Source organism: Arachis ipaensis, chromosome B05, assembly GCF_000816755.2.
Source record: "Arachis ipaensis cultivar K30076 chromosome B05, Araip1.1, whole genome shotgun sequence".
In the NCBI taxonomy this organism is placed as follows: Eukaryota; Viridiplantae; Streptophyta; class Magnoliopsida; order Fabales; family Fabaceae; genus Arachis; species Arachis ipaensis.
In genome coordinates this window covers 99,537,334-99,551,448 of record NC_029789.2, presented here as the reverse complement: position 1 = coordinate 99,551,448, position 14,115 = coordinate 99,537,334, and positions in this window count along the sequence as shown.

Sequence of the window (14,115 nt, the reverse complement as noted above, 5' to 3'; positions counted from 1 at the left end):
AGTCTTCGTGGTATAGGCTAGAATTATTGGTGGCCATTCTTGAGATCCAGAAAGTCTAAACCTTGTCTGTGGTATTCCGAGTAGGATATGGGAAGGGATGGCTGTGACGAGCTTCACACTCGCGAGTGCTGGGCGTAGTGACAGACGCAAAAGGATCACTGGATCCTATTCCAGCATGATCGAGAACCGACAGATGATTAGCCATGTGGTGACAGTGCATTTGGACCATTTTCACTGAGAGGACGGGATGTAGCCATTGACAACGGTGATGCCCAACATACAGCTTGCCATGGAAAGGAGTATGAGTGATTGGATGAAAGCAGTAGGAAAGCAGAGGTTCAGAAGGAACAAAAGCATCTCCATATGCTTATCTGAAACTCTCACCAATGAATTGCATAAGTATCTCTATCCTATTTTATATTTTAAATTATATTTTAACTATCAATTCACCATAACCATTTGAATCTGCCTGACTGTGATTTGCAAGATGACCATAGCTTGCTTCAAGCCGACAATCTCTGTGGGATCGACCCTTACTCACGTAAGGTTTATTACTTGGACGACCCAGTGCACTTGCTGGTTAGTTGTGCGAAGTTGTGAAAAAGAACTAAGAATATGAACGTGCGTACTAAGTTTTTGGCGCCGTTACCAAGGAATGAACAATCACGATTTTGTGCACCAAGTTTTTGGCGCCGTTGCCGGGGATTGTTCGAGTTTGGACAACTGACGGTTCATCTTGTTGCTCAAATTAGGTAATTTTATTTTAATTTTAAGCTTTTTGTTTTTATTATTCTTATTTTCGAAAAATTTTCAAAAAAAAATTTATTAAATTATTCTATGTTCTTCAGAATTTTTAAGAATGAATTCTAGAGTTTCATGAGATATGTTGAATCCTGGCTGGCTGTTAAGCCATGTCTAATCTTTTGGACTGAGGTTTTGACTATCCTGAGAAGAGCTTATTTGTCTTTGTCAGCAATTTAGTTGTTGTATGTAATGTTATGCTGAAGCTTGGCTGGCCATTGGCCATGTCTAGTGTTTTAGACCGGAGCTTTCACTAAAAGCTTGGCTGGCTAGTAAGTCATGTCTAATTCCTGGACCAGAGTTTTAGACTAACATTGCATGATTCCTAGAATTCTCATTAGAAATTTTGAAATTCTTATTTTTCTTGTTCCAAATAATTTTCGAAAAATCCGAAAAGAAATTTTTACAAAATCATAAAAACCAAAAATGTTTTGTGTTTCTTATTTGAGTCTAGTGTCAAGTTTTAAGTTTGGTGTCCATTGCATGTTTGTAAATTTTTCTTAATTTTCAAAAATTCATCATATGTTCTTCATGATCTTCAAGTTGTTCTTGATGATTTTCCTTGTTTGATCTTTGCATTTTCTTGTTTTGTGTCTTTTCTTGCTTATCATATACATTTTCAATTTGTTAGTGTCTAAACATTAAAAATTTCTAAGTTTGGTGTCTTGCATGTCTTTCTTTTCTTAAAATTTTTTCAAAAATATGTTCTTGATGTTCATCATGATTTTCAAAGTGTTCTTGGTGTTCATCTTGACATTCAAAGTGTTCTTGCATGCATTGTGTGTTTTGATTCATAATTTTTATGTCTTGTGTCTTTTTTGTGTTTTTCTCTCTCCTCATTAAAAATTCAAAAATCAAAAAAATATATCTTTCCCTTTTTCTCTCATAAATTTTTGAAAACTTGAGTTAACTCTCTCAAAACTTTTTAAAATTTAGTTGTTTCTTATGAGTCAAATCAAATTTTCAATTTAAAAATTCTATCTTTTTCAAATCCTTTTCAAAAATCAAATCTTTTTCATTTCTTCTTCATATTTTTGAAAACTTTATAAATTTGATTTTCAAAATCTTTTTTTTATTTTATTTCATATTTTCGAAATTAATTGTTAACATTTAATATTTTGATTAAAAAATTTTTCAAGTTGTTACTTGCCTATTAAGAAAGGTTCAATCTTTAAACTCCAGAATCATATCTTTTTAGTTTCTTGTTAGTCAAGTAATCAACTTTAATTTCAAAAATCAAATCTTTTTAATTTTCTTTTAAAATCTTTTTCAAATTAAAGTTTCAATCATATCTTTTTCAAAACTTAATTTCAAAATCTTTTCTAACTTCTTATCTTTTCAAAATTGATTTTCAAATCTTTTTCAATTAACTACTTGAATTATTTTTTTATTTTAAAAGTTTTCTATTTCAATCATATCTTTTTCAAAACCACCTAACTAATTTTTCCTCTCTAATTTTCGAAAACCCCTCCCCTCTTTTTAAAAATTCCTTTTTAATTAACTATTCGAATTATAACTAATAGTCAAAATAAAAACAAAAATTTTTTTATTTATTTTATTTAATTTTCGAATTCTCCCCCCTCTCACCTCTTTCTATTTATTTAATTATCTACTAACACCCCTCTTCCATTCAAAAATTTGAACCCATTCTTCTCCTCTGTGTTCGAATTCTTATCTTCTCCTTCTTCTATTCTTCTCTTCTTCTACTCACATAAAGGAATCTCTATACTGTGACATAGAAGATTCCATATTTTCTTTTCTGTTCTCTTCTTTTTCATATGAGCAGGAACAAGGATAAGAACATTCTTGTTGAAGCTGACCCTGAATCTGAAAGGACTCTGAAGAGGAAACTAAGAGAAGCTAAAGCACAACCCTCTGGAGAGGACCTGACAGAAATTTTTGAAAAAGAAGGAGACATGGCCGAACCTAATAACAATGGTGGAGATGCAAGGAAGATGCTTGGTGACTTTATTGCACCTTCTTCTAACTTCTATGGAAGAAGCATCTCACTTCCTGCAATTGGAGCAAACAATTTTGAGCTTAAACCTCAATTGGTTTTTCTAATGTAACAGAATTTCAAGTTTCATAGACTTCCAATGAAAGATCCTCATCAGTTTTTAGCTGAATTTCTGCAAATCTGTGACACTATCAAGACCAATGGAGTTGATCCCGAGGTCTACAGGCTTATGCTTTTCCCTTTTGCTATAAGAGACAAAGCTAGAACATGGTTGGATTCACAACCTAAGGATAGCCTGAACTCTTGGGATAAGCTGGTCAGTGCATTCCTGGCCAAATTCTTTCCTCCTCAAAAGTTGAGCAAGCTTAGAGTGGAAATCCAAACCTTCAGACAGAAGGAAGGAGAATCCCTCTATGAAGCTTGGGAAAGATATAAGCAACTGATAAAAAGGTGTCCTACTGACATGCTTCCAGAATGGAGCATCATAAGTATATTCTATGATGGTCTGTCTGAGTTGTCAAAAATGTCATTGGACCATTCTGCAGGAGGATCTCTTCACGTGAAAACCCCTACAGAAGCTCAGAAACTCATTGAAATGGTTGCAAATAACCAGTTCATGTACACCTCTGAGAGGAATCCTGTGAACAATGGGACGCCTCAGAAGAAGGGAGTTCTTGAAATTGATACTCTGAATGCCATATTGGCTCAGAACAAAATATTGACTCAGCAAGTCAATATGATTTCTCAGAGTCTGAATGGATTGCAAGCTACATCCAACAGTACTAAAGAGGCATCTTCTGAAGAAGAAGCTTATGATCCTGAGAACCCTGCAATAGCAGAGGTGAATTACATGGGAGAACTCTATGGAAACACCTATAACTCTTCATGGAGAAATCATCCTAATCTCTCATGGAAGGATCAACAGAAGCCTCAACAAGGCTTCAATAATAATGGTGGAAGAAATAGGTTTAGCAATAGCAAGCCTTTTCCATCATCTTCTCAGCAACAGACAGAAAATTCTGAATAGAGCCATTCTGGCCTGGCAACCATAGTCCCTGATCTATCCAAGACCACACTAAGTTTCATGAATGAAACAAGGTCCTCCATTAGAAATTTGGAGGCACAGGGGGTCAGCTGAGTAACAAGATTACTAAAACTCCTCCCAGTACTCTCCCAAGCAATACAGAAGAAAATTCCAAGAGAGAGTGCAAAGCCATAACCTTACTTGGTGTGGCCGAATGCCCAGAGGAGGAGGAGGACGTGAATCCCAGTGAGGAAGACCTCATGGGACGTCCTCTGGACAGAAAGGAGTTCCCTTTTGAGGAACCAAAGGAATCTGAGGCTCGTACAGAGACCCTAGAGATTCCATTGGACCTCCTTCTGCCATTCATGAGCTCTGATGAATACTCTTCCTCTGAAGAGGATGAAGACACCATTGCAGAGCAAGTTGCTAAGTATCTAGGAGTAATCATGAAGTTGAATGCCAGTTTATTTGATAATGAGACTTGGGAGGATGAACCCCCCTTGCTCACCAATGAACTGAGTGCATTAATGAGGTAGACATTGCCTCAGAAGAAACCGGATCCCGGAAAGTTTTTCATACCTTGTATCATAGGCACCATGACCTTTGAGAAAGCTCTGTGTGACCTTGGGTCAGGGATAAACCTTATGCCACTCTCTGTAATGGAGAAACTGGGAATCTTTGAGGTACAAGCTGCAAGAATCTCATTAGAGATGGCAGACAAATCAATAAAACAAGCTTATGGACTAGTAGAGGACGTGTTAGTAAAGGTTGAAGGCCTTTACATCCCTGCTGATTTCATAATCCTAGACACTGGGAAGGATGAGGATGAATCCATCATCCTTGGCAGACCCTTCCTGGCCACAGCAAAAGCTGTGATTGATGTTGATAGAAGAGAGTTGGTCCTTCAGTTAAATGAAGACTACCTTGTATTCAAGACTACAGGTTCTCCCTCTGTAACCATAGAGAGGAATCATGAAAAGCTTCTCTCAATACAGAGTCAAACAAAACTCCCACATTCAAACTCTAAGTTTGGTGTTGGAAAGCCACAACCAAACTCTAAGTTTGGTGTTAAGAGGCCCCAACATTGCTCTGATTTTCTGTGAGGCTCCATGAGAGCTCACTGTCAAGCTATTGACATTAAAGAAGCGCTTGTTGGGAGGCAACCCAATGTTATTTAATTATATCTATTTATTTTCAATTGCTATTTTATGTTTTCTTTAGGTTGATGATCATATGAAGTCACAAAAACTACTGAAAAATCAAAAACAGAATGAAAAATAGCATTAAAAATAGCTCACCCTAGAGGAAGAGCTTATTGGCATTTAAACGCCAGTAAGAAGCATCAAACTGGCGTTTAACGCCAGAAAGAAGCATCAAGCTGGCGTTAAACGCCAGAAACAAGCACCAGACTGGCGTTTAATGCCAGAACAGAGCATGGAATTGGCGTTTAACGCCAAGAATGGGAGAAAAGCTGGCGTTAAACGCCAGAAACAAGTAGCAAGCTAGCGTTTAATGCCAGACATGCATTCTAAGGGCGTTTTGCACGCCTACTTGGAGCAGGGATGCTAAGTCCTTGACCCCTCAGGATCTGTAGACCCCACAGGATCCCCACTTACCACACCTCTTCTTCTCTCCTCTTCACACCCTTTCCTAACACTCTTCCCCAAATACCCTTAACCACTCACATCCATCCACTCTTCCCCATACACCCCACCTACCTCCAAAATATAAATTCGTTTCCCTCCCAAACCCAACCCTAATGGCCGAAACCTACCCTTCCCCCCACCCTTATATAAACCCCTCAACACTAATCCATTTTCACACGTTACAACCACCACTTCTCCCCCCTTGGCCGAATACACCTTCTCCCTCCATTTCCTCCATTTTCTTCTTCTTCTACTACTTTCTTTCTTCTTTTGCTCGAGGACGAGCAAACCTTTTAAGTTTGGTGTGGTAAAAGCATTGATTTTTATTTTTCCATAACCATTAATGGCACCTAAGGCCAGAGAAACCTCAAGAAAGAGGAAAGGGAAGGCAATTGCTTCCACCTCTGAGTCATGGGAGATGGAGAGATTCATCTCAAAGGTCCATCAAGACCACTTCTATGAAGTTGTGGCCAAGAAAAAGGTGATCCCTGAGGTCCCTTTTAATCTCAAAAAGGGCAAGTATCCGGAGATCTGACAAGAGATTAGAAGAAGAGGATGGAAAGTTCTCTCTAATCCTATTCAACAAGTCGGAATCTTAATGGTTCAAGAGTTCTATGCAAATGCATGGATCACTAGGAACCATGATCAAAGTATGAACCCGAATCCAAAGAATTGGCTTATAATGGTTCGGGGGAAATACTTAGATTTCAGTTCGGAAAATGTAAGGTTGGCGTCCAACTTGCCAATGATGCAAGAAAACGCACGCCCCTACACTAGAAGGGTAAACTTTGATCAAAGGTTGGACCAAGTCCTCATGGACATATATGTGGAAGGAGCTCAATGGAAAGTTGACTCAAGAGGCAAGCCGGTTCAATTGAGAAGACCGGACCTTAAGCCTGTAGCTAGAGGATGGTTGGAGTTCATCCAACGTTCTATCATTCCAACTAGCAACCGGTCTGAAGTTACTGTAGACCGGGCCATCATGATCCATAGTATCATGATTGGGGAGGAAGTGGAAGTTCATGAGATTATACCTCAAGAACTCTACAAGGTGGCTGACAAGTCTTCCACTTTGGCAAGGTTAACCTTCCCTCACCTCATTTGCCACCTCTGCAATTCGGCTAGGATTGACATATAGGGAGATATCCTCATTGATGAGGACAAGCCCATCACTAAGAAAAGGATGGAGCAAACAAGAGATCATGGACCTCAACAAGAGCATGAGGAAATTCCTCACCATGAAATCCCTGAGATACCTCAAGGGATGCACTTTCCTCCACAGAACTATTGGGAACAAATCAACACCTACCTAGGAGAATTAAGTTCCAACATGGGACAACTAAGGATGAAACACAAAGAGCACTCCATCATTCTCCATGAGATTAGAGAAGATCAAAGAGCTATGAGGGAGGAGCAACAAAGACAAGGAAGAGACATAGAGGAGCTCAAGAACACCATTGGTTCTTCAAGAGGAAGAAGACGCCACCCTCACTAAGGTGGACCCGTTCCTTAATCTCCTTGTTCTTATTTTTCTGTTTTTCATTTACTATGCTCTATGTTTATTTATGTTTGTGTCTTTACTATATCATTATTAGTGTTTAAGTGTCTATGTCTTAAAGCTTTGAATGTCCTATGAATCCATCACCTTTCTTAAATGAAAAATGTTTTAATTACAAAAGAACAAGAAGTACATGAATTTCGAATTCATCCTTGAAATTAGTTTAATTATTTTGATGTGGTGACAATACTTTTTGTTTTCTGAATGAATGCTTGAACAGTGCATATGTATTTTGAATTTGTTGTTTATAAATGTTAAAATTGTTGGCTCTTGAAGAATAATGTAAAAGGAGAAATGTTATTTAATAATCTGAAAAATCATAAAATTGATTGTTGAAGCAAGAAAAAGCAGTGAAGAACAAAGCTTGCAGAAGAAAAAAATGCGAAAAAAAAAGAAAAAAAAATTCGCGAAAAAAATAAATAAATAATAAAGAAAAAGAAAAAGCAAGCAGAAAAAGCCAATAGCCCTTAAAACCAAAAGGCAAGGGTAAAAGGGATCCAAGGCTTTGAGCATCAGTGGATAGGAGGGCCCAAAGGAATAAAATCCTGGCCTAAGCGGCTAAACCAAGTTGTCCCTAACCATGTGCTTATGGCGTGAAGGTGTCAAGTGAAAAGCTTGAGACTGAGCGGTTAAAGTCGAGGTCCAAAGCAAAAACAGAGTGTGCTTAAGAACCCTGGACACCTCTAATTGGGGACTTTAGCAAAGCTGAGTCTCAATCTAAAAAGGTTCACCCAATTATGTGTCTGTGGCATTTATGTATCCGGTGGTAATACTGGAAAACAAAGTGCTTAGGGCCACGGCCAAGACTCATAAAGTAGCTGTGTTCAAGAATCAACATACTGAACTAGGAGAATCAATAACACTATCTGAATTCTGAGTTCCTATAGATGCCAATCATTCTGAACTTCAAGGGATAAAGTGAGATGCCAAAACTGTTCAGAGGCAAAAAGCTACTAGTCCCGCTCATCTAATTGGAGCTAAGTTGCATTGATATTTTTGGATTTATAGTATATTCTCTTCTTTCTATCCTACTTGATTTTCATTTGCTTGGGGACAAGCAACAATTTAAGTTTGGTGTTGTGATGAGCGGATAATTTATACGTTTTTTGGCATTGTTTTTACATAGTTTTCAATATGATTTAGTTAGTTTTTAATATATTTTCATTAGTTTTTAAATAAAAATCACATTTCTGGACTTTACTATGAGTTTGTGTGTTTTTCTGTGATTTCAGGTAATTTCTGGCTGAAATTGAGGGACTTAAGCAAAAATCTGATTCAGAGGCTGAAGAAGGACTGCAGATGCTGTTGGATTCTGACCTCCCTGCACTCGAAGTGGATTTTCTGGAGCTACAGAAACCCAATTGGCGCGCTCTCAAATGTGTTGGAAAGTAGACATTCAGGGCTTTCCAGCAATAGATAATAGTCCATACTTTGCCCGAGTTTAGACGACGCAAACTGGAGTTTAATGCCAGCTTTCTGCCCTATTCTGGTGTTAAATGCCAGAAACAAGTCGCAAAGCAGAGTCAAATGCCAGAAACAAGTTACAAACTGGCGTTTAACTCCAAGAGAAGCCTCTACACGTGTAAAGCTCAATGCTAAGCCCAAGCACACACCAAGTGGGCCCCGGAAGTGGATTTCTGCATCATTTACTTATCTCTGTAAACCCTAGTAACTAGTTTAGTATAAATAAGACTTTTTACTATTGTATTTACATCTTTGGATGTTTAGTCCTTAGACGGAGGTCTTGGTTATTCTGGTTCCTTCTCTGGGGCCGAAGCCAATGAACATTATCATCACTTATGTATTTTCAACGGTAGAGTTTCTACACACCATAGATTAAGGTGTGGAGCTCTACTGTTCCTCATGAATTAATGCAAAGTTCTATTGTTTTTCCATTCAACTCAAGCCTATTTCTTCTCTAAGATATTCATTCGCACACAAGAACAAGATGAATGTGATGATTATGTGACGCTCATCACCATTCTCACTTATGAACGCGTGCCTGACAAACACTTCCGTTCTACATGAAAGCAAGCTTGAATGCATATCTCTTAGCCTCTTGATTTATGATCAGAGTCTTCGTGGTAGAGGCTAGAATTATTGGTGGCCATTCTTGAGATCCGGAAAGTCTAAACCTTGTCTGTGGTATTCTGAGTAGGATCTGGGAAGGGATGGCTGTGACGAGCTTCAAACTCGCTAGTGCTGGGCGTAGTGACAGACGCAAAAGGATCACTGGATCCTATTCCAGCATGATCGAGAACCGACAGATGATTAGCCATGNAGTTTGAGCAAAATTTTGCCTCAAACTTTTTCTCAAACTTTTGGAATAAGTGAAAATGAACCAGGGAGCAAAAAGCTGGACCAAAAGTTTGCCTCAAACTTTCTGGCAAACTTTTGGCATCACAAATCAACATCCTGGAGAGCAAAAGTTTGCGCCAACGTTTGCCTCAAACTTTTTGGCAAACATTGGCGCATGAACAACACACCCTGGAGAGCAAAAGTTTGCGCCAACGTTTGCCTCAAACTTTTTGGCAAACATTGGCGCCATGAGTATGCAAAGGGAGGCCAACGTTTGAGCAAAAGTTTGACCCCAAACTTTTGCCCAAACGTTGGTATCAGCAAAATGGGGTGGCTGATGTGAAAAGTTTGAGTAAAAGTTTGCCTCAAACTTTTACTCAAGCTTTCATGATTCCAAACCCGGTTCAATTTGGTTCTTCTCCAAACTCCAAGAGCAATCAACCAAGGCCTCTATCAACCCAATTCCATCAAGAGCAAAGGCCCAATTGAAGGCTTGAAGACCATTTGAAGAAAGTGTATAAATAGCATAGGATTTAAGTTTTCGGAGAGCTTTCTTTTCGGTTTTGATTAGTACACTTAGTAGAGAGCTCACTTTACATTTCTTGGCATTGTTGTTTTAATTCAAGAGAATTTGGGAGGAGAATTGATCTCTCTTCTTCCTTGTTCTTGCCCAGCACTCTTTACTTTTCTTGTCTTGGATCTTGGGTTGGAGAATTGAAGGAAATTTATTTCAATCTCATCCTGAGATTTCTCTGTTTCATTTTACTGCATAATTGAATTTCCATTTGGTTAATTGCTTCTGTCTTCTACTTTCTCTGCAATTACAATTCTTCGTTTCCTTTGCAATTGTTCTTGTTGGATCTAGGAAGGCATTGAGATCTAGACTTGGTTTTCTAGTCTCTTGGGTCCTGAGATCCGGATTTCCCATTTCCCATTCTCTGTTTACTGCTTTCAAGCTCATTTACATTTCTGTTTTAAGATCCGGTTCAATTCTAGTCATCCTTGACTTCTCTGCTTGTTGCAATTTTACTTTTCCTTGTTTAATTTCTGCAAATCCAATTCCTAATTCCCTTTACAATTCAAGCCATTTACATCTCTTGCACTTTAAGATTCTGCAATTTATATTTCTTACGTTCTAAGTTTCTGCCATTTAATTTCTTGTTCTTTAAGATTCAGCACTTTAAATTTCAGTTCTCAACAAATTCTAGCAATCATGAGAGTAATATCCCCACCTTGGATGATAATGTAACCCATAGTTCGAAGCAACTATCCATAGCCATGAATGATGTTGCCCAGTGGTTTGAAGCTTTCCCACAAGGAAACATCATCGGATGGGAAGAACTAATGAGTGAACTCCTAGCCAAGCTAAAGCCACCTCAGATAACTGTTAAACCAGAGGCAGGAGTGCAACCATTCACACAAGAGAAGGAAATTGAAGGTACTCGTGCAGTCATAAGCCAAAACAAGCAGATGCATCAGCAGACTCTACAACAACTAGACATGATGGCCAGAAAAATCACTGAGTTGAGACATGCTGTAGTACATACATACAACCTGACTCAAAGCTCATATGGGAATAATCAAGCTGAACACAGTTTTGGGGCCATCAACCATGAGCAACAAAGTTATGAGCAACTACTGCTGAATTGGGTGAGAAGAAGGGGACTCTGAACCTAAAGAGCCATGAAAAGGATGCTGGGTTGAAAGAGAAGGGAGTCATGGAGGAAAGTAAGAAGGCTATGGAAAGAGAAACAGAGGGAAGGAAGCCCATAGCAAGAGAAGGAAACCTAAGGCAACAGAAGCCTCAACTTCCATGAGCACAGAATGAAGGATGTCAAGCTAGTGACAATAAAAGAGCGCTTGTTGGGAGGCAACCCAACCGGAGGTAACCATCTTTTCATATCTATTTTAATAAAAAGGCTAATTAGTTTTATCTATATTGCTAGAAGCTAAGTTTGGTGTTACACACCAAAACAATATAAAGGAGAATGAAGGATTCTAAGTTTGGTGTTTCACCAAAATCCCAGTATAAAACACATTCTCACTTTCTGCATAATGTTGGCTTCAAGCATATTGGATGAACTAGTTAGCTATCTTGCTGTTTCCTAGTTTTCAGTTCCATGGCTTTTGAAAAAGAAAAAAAAAAGAGAAAAAAATTATCACACATGGTTAATTTGATGCATGAAAACCATTGGCAAGGTACTATGTTTGGTGTTCTCACACCAAAGTAAGTTCAAAGGCCCACAAATAAATCATGCAGACTAACCATTGTTTCTAAGTGCTTGGGGAACAAGCAACTTTCAATATCACTGCAGAGTACCATACAAACTTTTGGAGAGATTAAGCATCATCAACCAAAGAGTTGAAAGATGAATGTGAAGGCCAGCAATGATGATGATGAGAAGAAGGAAAGCAAGCGAACTCCAAAAGGTTGTATTGTTCAGTGATTATTTTGTATCAGATGCTACTAAATTGAAAGTTACATAATACCCCTGCCTGCCTGCATAGCATAGTTTTTCTGTAATTCAATAAGCAAGATGCTTGATCATTTACAACACTATACTCTCCAAAACTTGTTTGCACTCAATATTTCAAAAAAAATGCATCACATGAAAGTTCTTTGAAAAGAAGGATTGCAGAATCAAACAATTTTGAGGCAAGCAAAAGATTAGGAGAAGTGGTGGTTCTAGTTGTATGATTATGTATTGAGGTTGCATGCTTGTGAAAACTTGCATGGGAGCTCATAGGCAGGACATGAAGTTCAAAGAAGTATTGTGGAGATTCTCAAAAATCTATTGATCCAAGAAGCAGTAAACAAAACAAAAGAAAATAAAGAAAATACAAAAGCAAAAAGAACATGGCCCAAGGCTCTGAGCATCAATTACTAGGCAGAAAAAGAAAGAAGAAACAAAACTCAAAGAGTTGTTAGCCTAGTAAATGCTTGTGGTTGAGTTGTGTCAAAGAAAGAGGCTTGAGCAACTAAATCCTTAGGGGTGCTTTAACACCTAATACCTTAAAACCAACTGGTTTAGGAGTATTGATTGAAAGCTTATCTAAAGAGCCGCTTTGAGACATGACACTTAGAGTCGAGGCCAAAGCACAGAAACTATAAGCTGCTTCAAGGTGACTACATATAAAGAGATCTCCATGATACCATTTGGAAGAAAATCCTAAGACCTAAGACTCCCAATATGTGAGGACTAGTGAGCACTGAAGCCCTTGTATGAGCATATAATTTAGAGTTCACCCCACTGTTACTTGATCACTTCACTCACAGGACCTGACAAGTTGTTCTTCAATCCGTCTTAATTGAAAGAACCTCTGAGCATAATTAGTTTCCTTGCTTGGGGACAAGCAAGCTTTAAGTTTGGTGTTGTGATGCCGATTAATGATAGGTGAAGAAAGCTTGGAGAAAGGTTGAAGCAAGAAGGAATGGCTAGGAGGAAGAGAGGAAAAAAAAGTTTGAGCAAAAGTTTGCCTCAAACTTTTTCTCAAACTTTTGGAATAAGTGAAAATGAACCAGGGAGCAAAAAGCTGGACCAAAAGTTTGCCTCAAACTTTTGTGCAAACTTTTGGGCAAAAAGCTTGAGCAAAAGTTTGCCTCAAACTTTCTGGCAAACTTTTGGCATCACAAATCAACATCCTGGAGAGCAAAAGTTTGCGCCAAGGTTTGCCTCAAACTTTTTGGCAAACGTTGGCGCATGAACAACACACCCTGGAGAGCAAAAGTTTGCGCCAACGTTTGCCTCAAACTTTTACTCAAACGTTTACTCAAGCTTTCATGATTCCAAACCCGGTTCAATTTGGTTCTTCTCCAAACTCCAAGAGCAATCAACCAAGGCCTCTATCAACCCAATTCCATCACGAGCAAAGGCCCAATTGAAGGCTTGAAGACCATTTGAAGAAAGTGTATAACTAGCATAGGATTTAAGTTTTCGGAGAGCTTTCTTTTCGGTTTTGATTAGTACACTTAGTAGAGAGCTCACTTTACATTTCTTGGCATTGTTGTTTTAATTCAAGAGAATTTGGGAGGAGAATTGATCTCTCTTCTTTCTTGTTCTTGCCCAGCACTCTTTACTTTTCTTGTCTTGGATCTTGGGTTGGAGAATTGAAGGAAATTTATTTCAATCTCATCCTGAGATTTCTCTGTTTTATTTTACTGCATAATTGAATTTCCATTTGGTTAATTGCTTCTGTCTTCTACTTTCTCTGTAATTTACAATTCTTCGTTTCCTTTGCAATTGTTCTTGTTGGATCTAGGAAGGCATTGAGATCTAGACTTGGTTTTCTAGTCTCTTAGGTCCTGAGATCCAGATTTCCCATTTCCCATTCTCTGTTTACTGCTTTCAAGCTCATTTACATTTCTGTTTTAAGATCCGGTTCAATTCTAGTCATCCTTGACTTCTCTGCTTGTTGCAATTTTACTTTTCCTTGTTTAATTTCTGCAAATCCAATTCCCAATTCCCTTTACAATTCAAGCCATTTACATTTCTTGCACTTTAAGATTCTGCAATTTACATTTCTTGCGTTCTAAGTTTCTGCCATTTACCATTTAGTTCTTTAAGATTCAGCACTTTAAATTTCAGTTCTCTTTAAATTCAATGCAATTTACCCATTCCCTTTACTTTCCATGCAATCTAAATTCTGCAAATCACAAATCACTCAACCAAATCTTGATTCGCTTGACTAAATCAACCACTAAACTAAAATTGCTCAATCCTTCAATCCCTGTGGGATCGACCTCACTCCCGTGAGTTATTATTACTTGATGCGACCCGGTGCACTTGCCGGTTAGATTTGTGTGTTTGGAATTCGTTTTCCAAAAATAACA